At 35.4% G+C, this 12,245-nt stretch overlaps 1 protein-coding gene across 2 annotated transcripts in view; it reads left to right on the top strand.

The window, feature by feature from the left end:
* The window catches only part of LOC128860697 (ankyrin repeat and BTB/POZ domain-containing protein 2), a 160,852-nt gene that overhangs the window by 26,661 nt on the left and 121,946 nt on the right, over positions 1–12,245 (top strand). The window contains exon 1 of one of the 2 annotated variants that reach the window (XM_054098365.1): positions 6,682–7,000. The exons of the other annotated variant lie outside the window; for it this stretch is intronic. The gene's annotated coding sequence lies outside the window, so the exon portion shown is untranslated. Of the gene's footprint in view, positions 1–6,681; positions 7,001–12,245 lie in introns of those variants that run through there. 2 annotated transcript variants of the gene reach the window in all.

Raw genomic sequence — 12,245 nt, forward strand, 5'->3', positions numbered from 1 at the left:
GGGATTTTTGCTGCTGATGCTGCTGTTGTTTTTATTTCGCTGCTCCTGCGCACAAAAGGCCAAAATGCAGTTGCAACGCAACAGCAGTTACCAAGCCAATAGCAACAACAGAAGCATAGGTGCAGCTGTACCAACAAAACTGGCCGGCAATTCATTCCAGTGCATTTTATGCCACTCAACGCAGCAATCCAGCATTTCACCCTAGAGCCATGCGGTGCACTGCAGTGCAGCGCGCGTCAGTTGTTCACAAACTTTCCTCTGTAAAAGAAGCAACGCTAGAAATTTTTGTGACAGTTTACTTATACAAATGCAGAAAGCGATATGGTGATAGCCATAGAAGGGGGTAGACCTAGACATAGATAGAGATGGAATTAGGAGCAGAAATAGAGGTGGAAATAACACGAAATCTTTTTTAAATATGTAGTACACAAATACAAGCAAGAGAATGTAAAAGATTTAGTTCATATGTGGTAAAAGATGATTTTCGTTAAATTCATCACAATGGTAACTTGGTCTACCAGGGCGATAAATGTTAGATGTAACCATCCACCATGCAAATGTTGCCTTTTGAGATAAAATTTCCTGTAGTTTTCAGAATTAATTAATTACATTAATCCTTTACGAAACAAAAAAATTGCAACAGCTTTTGTATTTTCCGAGATGGAGCAAAATTTTTGCAGAAAAAGTTTGAGTGCCCCTTTCAACTTCTGTCCCTACTCTCATCCCAGACCTCATAAAGATTTTTATTTCTCTTTTGCCGCATTCACTCATTCCTATACTCATCCACTATTCTTGCTGCTTCTCCTGGGCTTCTTCTGGTATTTTCGCCGCCTTCGTTGCATTTTATACCCAATGCAAGTCGAGAATTTACTCGCCTGCCAAGGAATCCCCAGGGACTGCAAAGCCAGCCGCGTTGTGTATGTCGTTCACCCTTCACTATACGCCGTCTGTTGTCTGCAAAATGCTGCGCGCACCAAAGCCGCCAACAGTAGAGCCAAGTCAAGCCGGCGAAGTCACATTCACTGCGACTATTTCGGTTTCCTTGCACATTTTTTAATGCCAATAATTACATGCAATTATTGTTATTATTGCAATATTATTTTTATACGTCCATCAGCTTTTTGTTATTTTGTAATTTTGCTCGTTAGAATTTCATGTTTTTGCGCACCTTAAACGAATTGCGCCAGCCAGTGCAGTTACCCATCCCAGTGGCCTCGTACTCGTGGACCTTTTTGTTAGAACTTTTATTTGTTTGTATATGTATGTATGTATATGTTTGGGTATGTATGTATGTGCTTGTGGGCTCATTAAACCATATTTGAGCGGATTTAGTAATAACTTAGTGCGGTATTTGTGGATAGCAGGGAGTCAAACAGCTTGAAAATGTTTCCTCAAATTCCTACTAAACAATCGCTTTCCCAACATTGGGCGGCAAATGTGAATACCACAAATACTTGCGTAAGTTGTGGTAAATATGCGCTTAAAGCATTAAAATAAAATCAATCAAAGTTATTTGGTTTAACAACTGGGTGCGACGCATCTCTAAACGTTTAATGGTCATCATTAATAAATGGATGATGGTTTTTTCCAGGATTTTAATTTAAGTTTAACAAAGATAAAAATACAAATTATAAAATTGTGAAAAATAAGCCTTTTAATTCTACAGTGCATAATCTGTGAAATTAGATATACATTTTAGAAATAAAAATATTTATGGGCTTGAGGATGCATAGCGCAAAGGGGAGAGAAAGTTTAAAGAATTCCTTATTGTGTATCACTTCTGCAGGAGCTGTGGAGGTGAAGAAGAAATTGAGTCGCTATCACAATGGTCCCACGGCCAGCGAGTGTCTTACTATCTTATCTAACTTTTATAGATTACGAATGGTATTTCGTGCTGCGAACCCTCTAGTTAGGAGTAATGTGGAGGGAATTGAGGAATTAACTTGGGTGAAGTTAAAATAGAGATGCCAGTATGATGATCCCCTGTGAGGAACCCGAGCGGTTAGTTTTAGAGCAGAGCATCTCCTCTTAGCTCATGGCGATATAACATCTGTTATCTCTACGTCAAGGGTTCGACTTTGACGGAACCTTATATTCGATCACAAAAGAGCTGTATCTACGTTGGGTAACACAGATTACGCTCTTCTTGTGGATTCAGCAGATCTTATTTTATCCGTAACCACTACGTATTCATTGACTCGATAATGTTTTCAACAGTTGGTACCTGTATTACCTATTTATGCTCTGAAAATACCGAATTTTCTCCGATCTCTAATCTGTCTTTTAGTAGCTGAGCTTGAAATTGGATGCTAGCGTGTTTTAGCTTGAGATATTGGCAGAAGATTCTTGATTCGAAGTCCTTCGCGGACATTTAACATCAAACACTTCGGCTAATAGCGGTCGCCTCTCCTCGGTAGACAAAGACAAAATAAATTTCTAACAATTATGACGACATATGCTTTCGGTTAGGCAACTTAAGCAAATGGGTTCCGCGCTTCATAGGGAAGCTAGGTCTGCCTGCCTTAAAATCAATTTTGGCAAGACGAAGATGATGAGTAAGGCAATAAGATGGTTGGTTGTGTGGAGATTGTAGGTAACCTTATCGAGACAGTGGAGGAATTTACTTACCTCCTCCACCTTACACTCTGTATGGCGAGGCGAAACAACAACCTGAGTTCCAGTCTAAAGGTAAGGCTCTTCAAATGTGCTGTTGGTACTTCTGTACAGTGGCTCTAACTGCAAAATCACCACCACTTTAACCAGTTGCTTACAAGTTTTTTTCAATCGCTGTCTAAAGATTATATTCCGAATTTTCTCGCCAAAAATAATGCCAAACAAGGAATTGCTCGAAAGGGCAAATATGTACTCGCTAGACATTTAGATTTGATGACAGAAATGGAAGTGGATTGGTCACACTTTACGCAAGGAGGACGGTAACATAGCGAAGAAGGCAATGGAATGGAACCCACTCACAGGGAGAGCAAGAGCGTTGGCAGGTCACGGAAAACCTGGAAAGAACTGCGGTTCGCGAGACGGCTCAACTCGTGTTAAGCAGGAAGCAGCTCAAGTTGGTATCCAGTAACCGGACAAGATGACGCGTAGGTTTGGTTGGTGCCCAACATCCCGCTAAGGGTTCAAGGAAACAATGATGGTGATGATGTCACATGGGGAGATATTTTTCGAGCTATGGTCAGAACGAGCAACTGGAGTGTCACAATGAAATCGACATCGTAAAATTATATTATTTCTTTCAAACATTCCTTATACGAAAGTTTATTTTGTTCGGCTATACTGAGGATATACGAGAAGTTATTAAAGAGCTTAGTAGCAATATCGAGCTGACCAGTAATCCTGAAGTGCTACTACTCCCATATGCCTATATCACCATTAATAATGAGTAGTTACTGTTTTTTTTTTTACCGTGTAAGCCCGTCTTACCAACACTCATTGGTGATATTATAAATGATTACGAATAAATTTGTACAGAAATAAAATAATTTAGCCAGCACTTTTTTTTATCACTTTTACTATTTTATAACTTCAATGCAGAAGTCCAATGAAATACCACAATCGCTGATACGTCCATCAATTTGTCTCGTTAAAAGCATAAAAACGTGCGTTAATCGTCAGCTATGCTTCGTGTGTATGCTAGTACATACAAATACTCTTACATCTGTATATTAAACGATTGTAATTTGAGCAGCTTAAATGTACATCATAAATCCCAGTGGTCGAGCCAACTGAGCAGCCGAGCAACCGAACAAGCGACTCAGGAACTGCAATTCGCAGCTTCAGTAAGCCACAGACAACAGCCAGCTAATTCCCCTTGGATGAGGCAGAAAATAAAAAAAACAACAACATTATACTTACATGAAAAAAGAAGAAGAAAACGAGCCATAAAGCTTGTAGCAAATACAAAATCCAATAAATCCGCGCATATTTAATAATAAAAGTATGTTTAAGGCCTCATTTAAGCTCATAATATTGAGAAAGAATTGACGATGAAAGATACTGCGACAACAACACTAACAACAAGGGCGGCAGGCGTGTGCAACAACGCAAAAAATATGTATGTAAGTGGACATGGAGTGTAGGAGCTTAATGGGAAATGATGTTATGAAAAAATGTGCTGCTATTGAGCAAAAGATGAAAAATTACGAAGCGCGAAAATTTACAGAAGCATAAAATTGCACATAACGCAGCAGTGATTGGCTAAAATAAACGGTTTTGAGGCTCGAAAGCCGGTGAGCTAAATAAATTAGTGGTATATGGCACAGTTGTGCATGTGTGGGTAAACGCTTAATTGACGTTCTGAAATTTCACAACGATTTAAAGCAAAAACCTTCAAAGGTTGTGCAGCCGACTCTTTAAGTCAAATGTTATAAAAAATATATTGAAAAAATTGCAAAAGAACTAAATCACCGCAACAAAAAGTAGGATAAATAACAACAAGAAATCCTACTTACATCTATAACATTGCAAATGCAACGTTTATGCACAAGGTGTGTAACTGTGTATGTATTTGTGCATGTAAATTCATACGAACGTGGCATATTTGAGCGACGTTTCGCGTGTGCCAAACCCGAAATATATCGCCATTCCGCTGCGTTTACAACCTTCCAGCCTTGGTCTAAGCCGCAGTGCGCTGTTGGTTGTTGGTGCACATGCGCACACACTCAACGGTGGAAATAAAATAAAAAATATGATTATAAAGTTCGTTGCAAAAATGTGAAAAATGCCGAAATGGAACATAATGTGACAACAACAGTGCAAAGAAAAAATATAAAAATAAATAAACTAAGAACTGTTGTAATAAAGAGAGTTGAGAGCGGCTATATGCCACTCGGTTAAAGGCAACCTGAAAAATTCGAGCAGGAGAGGCTTATGCGCGAAGTTGAGCGTTTTATTTGTGCTCAAGTGCAATGTAGTTGCTTGCTCTGACTTTTATTATTAAATGATCTAATGAATAGACTTTTCGGGATTTTATATTTGCGTTTTTTATAGTTGCTTGATGTCTTTGAATTCCTCTGCAGATCAATAATACTAATTTTAGATGATTTAAAGGCATCCCTCCTATATCGCATAAAAAACCATACTAGGACTTCCTTTTGCAGCTTTGTGAAACTTTTTAATTGTATAATTTTCAATCTTTTGAGCTCGAGAAGTTGGCGACCGCATCAAGTGCGCACCAGCAGCTGATATGCCAATGAGCAAATTATTTGATTGCGGCCGCTCAACCTTTAGGCACAAACATAACAGTTGCTTTTATTCAACTACAGGGAGTCGACAAAAGCTCGACGAAGTTGTTCAAAATAAAAAATATATGATAGCTGAAGGTATTTTACAATATATTTTTGTGTTACAAAAGAATTTATATCAAATGCGAAAAAAATATTTGATTTACTTAAGTACTTAAGTAAAATCTACAACCTTTATTTCACGTAGCTGAAATAAAATTGTTTAAAATAGCAATGAGTGCTTATAAGCAAACCGCTTCTTCACTCATTCGGCAATCGAACAGCTCGACCACTTACAGCAAAAATGCCACAAAATCAAAAATATCACAGGCCATACAGTCAAGCCCAGCAACAACTACTAATGCCCAACCGATTTCTGCTCCAACATTTACATGCTTCACTTATTGCTGAGAAGTTATTACCTTTTCCCCTTCTTCTTCTCCAAGTGATGTTCGTTTCGTGCTCGAGTGCTTTTCGCTGTCATCGAGCAATGCTGCTTATTTGTTGGTTTCTTTTTATTGGTAATGCCAGCAAGTTGAGTGTTGGTAAAAATTGAGTCTGTTGTTAGTGCTGCGGCAGGTCAAGCAACAGTTGCGTGTCGGCTTTCGTAAGCAACAGAACCATTCTACGGACTGGGACGATTGTACGATTTTCTCGGGTATTGTGAACCGGTGTTGACAGCATAATAAAACTCTGACAGGAGTTTAAGCTGTAAGAAGTCGTGTATACGATTACACACAAGCATGCAGACATAGAAAATAGTTTTCTAGTTTGTTTTTATTCTTTACTTTTTACTTAAAGAAGTGCATCGCTCACGCTGAGCAGAGCGAAAAGAGTGAAGTAGTGAGAAAAAGTGCAAGAAAACTATGCGGGAAATTGGCGAATTAAAGAAGAAACTGACGTTTTCGAAGAAGCAATCAATTGAAAGATATGAACAAGAATCTATCTATGCCGCATAGCTAGCGTAGGGATCGTTGAGCAAAGCGTTCGCAACTTCTTAGTGCAAAATACGAATTTTGAAAAAAGCAGCGAAAATAAATAGCAAATGAAAAAATTATAGTTGTGACGTTAAAAATGCTAGAAGCGCATTTTTAAAATAGCACTCTGTATTACATTGTGAAATTTTATTTAAAAATTGTAGATTGATATCTAATAATAATAATTGTGTAACTGCAATAAGGGTCAAATTTCGCATTTGTGCCTAAATCGCGAAGCTATCGCAGCGAATGCAAAGAAAAAGAGAAAGTACAAGGAAATGGTTTGCCTTTGGTGCACGAAAATGGGGTGTTAAAATTTCCAGTGCTTACAAACTTGTAAATTTTTATGTTTATACTTGTTTCATTTACTTCAAATATTCATAAAAATCCAACAATTCAAAAGTGTACAAAATCACATGGACAAAATTGTTAAACTAAATATAAAAAAAATTGAGTTAAATAAAACATATTTATGATATCAGTGCAAGTAAACAAAATTATTACTTCATTTATTTATACATGAAATTTAATCACCAGTCGTAAATCTACGCTTACATAATTGGCGCTAAAACTATTAACACAGATAATTTCATGTAATCTGTACAACTAAAGCGAGCAAATCAAACTCTAGCCATTGCTTTCGTACATATGTACAGAGGCCTATGAAGACAACAAATTGCTGACCTTTTTAAATTAATTGTGCTATCAATTGCCAGTGGAATCAACCTTTTTCATCGTTGCAGTTCTCTACACGGATTGCAGTGCAGCTGACTTAGTGTGAAATAGGTAGTTAAGTCATACATACAGACAAACATTTATCTTATTTTTCGCTCATTATTTTATATATAATGCAATCAATTTATCAAGCCCTAATCATAAAGTATGAACCCAAATACATAAGTAAATACACAAATAAGACTTGCGCAACAAACCTTACATTAAACAGAAGGCTTGGGGCAGAAACCTGGTTGCATAGGTGCACATAGGGCACATAGATAGATTTATATTGCATGTCACGAGCGCCAGATGGAGAATGTGAGACTTTAAATGTATTTTTACTTGTTTAGTATTCATTTCAGAGATCTCAATCAAATTTAGTATTTTTTAAATTTCGGAAACATATTTTCCTTAGCTTAAATTAATTATTTAAGGATAACACAGCACTAGTAGGTGGGCGGATTTTTTGTGTTCGGCAACTTCTACTAAATTTTTTTGACAAGTAAAAGGTCTTTCAAAAGATGTGTCTGGGTGTTGTTTGAAAAATATGTAAAAATTTAGATTCTTTCAGGTTTCACTATTTTTTATTCAAATATGGGTCTTATCAATTCTATGCGGAAAATGACATCAATTAAATGTCCACCGCGGGTCTACAGGCTGTCACCCGAGAACTCAAATTAAAAAAAAAAATCGCTAGAGAACTCTAATTTTGAAGGATTCGCTTACCCATTATTCCAATCAGTTCAGCAATCTCGATTTTACATTTCAAAAAACTCCACGAAAAAGTAATCTCGTGTAGTAAGATCGCATGATTTTATTGTGAAATTAATCGACTGGGAAACTCAGATGGCAATAATGCAATGTTTTCCCGTGCTGTGTTATTTGTGGCTCCATCCTGCTGAAAATAAAGATCGTCTATGTCTACATATTCTGTCAAGCTCAGGCCACAAAAAATCTTCAATCAGCTGTTTCCATTGACAGTAACAGCTATTTCGTTTTCATCTTCGAAGAAAAACGGGCTAATTTTCTACCAGTCTAGAAACCACACCAAAATACATTTTAGTAGATGTAATAATTTTTCTGAAATTGCTCGACGGTTTTCCTTTCTACAGTTGGGGCAATTTTGTTAATTTTTGAGTAATATTCGTGTGGAACTAAATTTAATTCTGCTTCTACTTTTTGTAAGTTAGGGGAAATTAATTGATGATACCACAATTCGTATAAGAATCGAATATTGAATATCCAAATCCTTGCAAGTTTAAATTCACTTCAAATCTGACATTGCTACAACCAGATCGACTAAATCTACTTAAATTTTTAATGAGACAAAAAAATTCGGTTTCTTGTTTTTTGTATTTAAAAATGTACTATGATAAACATTTTGGAGCCAAATTTTTACGCTTATCGAAATTTGAAGACACTTTCTACTTCAACAGTGTCTCAACCATAGTACTACAAAATCTGTATACTTCAAATCAAATTTGTTTGAAAGACAATAGATAGTAAATATCTATCAGATTCGAACAAATGTTCACTTTCGAATGTGACTTTCTTCGGTGCGCAAATAAAACAAAAGCAACACAAAAAGAACAAAGAATAACAAGTGACCGTCTGAAATTCTACTGCTGTTGTACGTTAAAAAGCTCACTTTGAATAGAATTATTTACATACGAGTTCGATACGCTTTACTTTTGCGGCTTTGTGCAAAGCAAACTTTCGAATGGCACAATTTTCTGATTGCAAGAATTTAGGTTAGGCCGGCCCACAGCATCCAGCATTGAGATCTAACTGAATATTCAATTCAATGCTGTTGAGCACGGAAAGCCATCCCCCGTAGCTCATACAAATATCAGTCTCACCAATAGCTGGAGGTAACACTTATTGTGACTGTTTGCATTATCAGCCAATGATGGCAAGCTGACCAATTCTGTACCGCTGGTTGATAGTTTAAGGCTGTAAGCTTTAAAAGAAATAAAAGACTATAAGTAATTATGTATAGGTATGGAAATCGATATAGTGTGTATGTAAATATCCATCATTTTAATTGACGGGTTTTAGATTTTTATGACTTTCAAAGTTTTATTGCCACTTAAAATTGTATTTCATTTGTTGTGCCTGCCTGTTTAATTGATCTTCATGTCGATTATTTGCGCTACCGAAATTGCTTCATCTGAAAGTTGACTGCTTAATTTGGTTTGACTTATAATTAACAACGACCACAGTGCCTTTATACGGCGCAGGCAATTAGTCAAAATTGTAGCGAATTACAAAATGAAACTTAACAAAAAATTAGGCTACCGCTTAGCAGCTTAATTAGAAAAACTGTGACCACGGGCCAAAACGGCTATACTTTTGTGCCACCATCCGAATTTTCACCTTGGCTTTATTTTTGTTGCGGGTGTGCACCACGATTTGTTGTAAAATGCTCAACCCAAATTAAATAACAAAGGTTCAATTTGATGACACTTTACGTTAAAACACAGCTTTGCGATTGCTTAATTTGCAAATAAAGATAAATCTAAATTTTTTGGGAGAGCTAAGGTCACATTTTTGCGCTGTCATTGACATAACTGAGGTAGAAAATTTATTTAAAGTTGTATGGAGTTTTAAGAGTATATGAAAACAATTTAGGTAATAAGAATTACTCAATTGATAAAATTATATGCATATGCAAGCATACATATGAATTCCATGATTTCTATTGTGCCTTACCTTTAAATAAGCAAACTTATGCATAAAATATAACTTCTACCATATTTCACTCTATGTGGGAGCGCACCCGACACTTATAATTGCGACGCTGCTGTGACGCCAACTGTTGTCTCATTAGAACTTAGAGTTATCCATCGCACTAAATTAACCATATTTTAAATAGTGTCCTCCAAAGAAAGAATCAGCTCACTTGTAATACGCTCTTAGAGAGTTTTGCTCGAATTGCTTTGGCTGACGTGGATTTAAATAGTACTCCATTTTTGGATCAATCAAATACAACATAGCATAGCATAACATAACATAATGAAACATAACACTGCATAACATTATACAACCTAACCAAATAAAATAAACAACACAAATAAAATAAAACATTACATAAAATAATAGCGCACATGGAATTAAAAAAAATATTGTAGCTTTTGAAAGCAATCAGTTCGGCGTATTGGCATATGGATTTGATATTTAGGTGAAATACAGAGATTGAGATGAAGATAGATTCACTAAAAATAGTAGTCAGACCGCAGAGATAGGTAAAATTAAAAGCGCCATTGAAAAGAAAAAAAGTGTTGCAGACCGGTTTTGAACTTCCTCTGTCTGCGAGCTGACCAACCATCTAGTCATGAGCCCATTTATTATATGATATTTACCTTATGACGCTTACACTTTGATTAAATAAATTACAAGAACTTAGCACAAAAGTATTTTGCACATGCAACCAACTTTTCGCATGCGAACAAGCATACACCCTTATGCTTATGTGCATACTATTAAAGAATATGCACATAGGGCAAAAAAACACCACGCTTCCTCTGTAGTGAATCCTTTGGAGGCCAGCAGTTTGTACATGAATTGCAACACAAAAACGGCATTTCCGTTTTCAATTTGGCGCTGTTGCAGTACTTGTTGTTTTTTCTGCGGATGTCAAGTGTTGTAGAAATGGTACAGCATCTTTGGAATTTAGTTGTAAAAGAGGCATTGGGGAATCAAAAACGAGTTCGTGCCTGAAATCTTTTGTTATGATCGAACAACGTTTATGACTGCAAATTGACTTCCGTTCGAGTGTTTTTTTGTTGTGCCTTTTTTGTTTTAATGTGCGGTGATGCACTAGGGTGGCAGCATCGAGTATCATCAAAAGGGGCATACTTCAACATATTCAGAATAATGGAGACCATTTTAAAGATTGTAAGAATGAACTTCTCTTGTAATTACTGAAGAAAAATTGCTCAAAATTAGTATAAAAGTAAAGAAAAAATTTAATGGTTTAAATATACGAGGGTATATTAAATAATGAATGCAATAAGTGGATAGTTAAAACACTGAAAAATAGTTATTTTAACTATCACTAAAAAAATAGTGATATGGAAATTTAATGGTAGTGCAAAATACCCAACCACAAAAATAACATAATTTTTCTCTTTTTTGTTTCTGTTTTTTTAATTGCTTCTATAAAATATTGCACCTGTCAATAGAAAATAAGTAATTTGATTGATAAGAAAAAATTTCCAGAAGGAGTGATATTGAAGGGCCATTGTCCACAAGATCATTTAAAAAATAAACAAAGCATTAATGGCATTAATAAACAAAAGAGAATAGAACATTTTTACAATCAGACTATATATTTTATGCAAGATCTGTATGAGTGTTTCCTTTTAGCCGTTTTTGAATATATTTCTCTGCATCTGGGAGTTTTTTCATCATAGGTTGTGTGCGTTAGTAACCTGCTTATGTGTCTTCTGATTGAGATGACTAGCAGCAATTGTTTGTTTAGTTTTCTTTAGTTGATTTGTGTTATATATAAGTTTGGCGGTATCTATTGCCGTTGGAGAAGCTTCAAAATTGTCGCATATATTTTTTAAAATATGCCGTTAACACATATTAATTTAATAATAATAATATCTTAATCAAATAGTGTAGTCGTGTACGCTTGTCCGTGGTGTCAGACATGTTACCAAGAAGGTTTCCGGTTCCATCTCAACTTCCAGTATATGCATCAACACTGACGTAATGATTGAAAAAATTTGTAGATTTAAAAGAGTTTAAAATATGTACCTACATCTTTTTACCTAAACTATCTGAAATCTCAAAAATATTTTTAATTAAACTGGATTTTTGGAAATAACTTTTAATAATTTTTTCAATAATGAGGCTTTCGGAAATATATACCAACAATAGTTTTGTAACTTGAAATATGTCTTACGAAAAAATCAACCTCCTAACATCAATCAATTTTATTATACTGTTGTAAATCCTCTCGTTCCCTTTATAAAATCGAGCAAAATATTATATACATACATAAATATGTATGTATGTATGTATACCACAACAAACAAAAATGATTGCATCACGACTGAAATGTGTAATAAATTTTGATTTCATTTGAACAATACAAACACTTGACGACTTAACTACAATATAAAAAAAATTATATAAAAAAATATCTAAAAAAAACTCAAATAAAAAGTTAACTGTCGCACTTTTGCGCAACAAGTACATATGTATGTATGTATGTAGCTATGCACATATTCAAATTCATGTAAATACTCAATATATGAGACCAAAAACCGCAAATCAAATGACTTGAGCACGAAAATTACTTGCA

The sequence above is a fragment of the Anastrepha ludens genome, chromosome 4 (genome assembly GCF_028408465.1).
Source record: "Anastrepha ludens isolate Willacy chromosome 4, idAnaLude1.1, whole genome shotgun sequence".
NCBI lineage: Eukaryota > Metazoa > Arthropoda > Insecta > Diptera > Tephritidae > Anastrepha > Anastrepha ludens.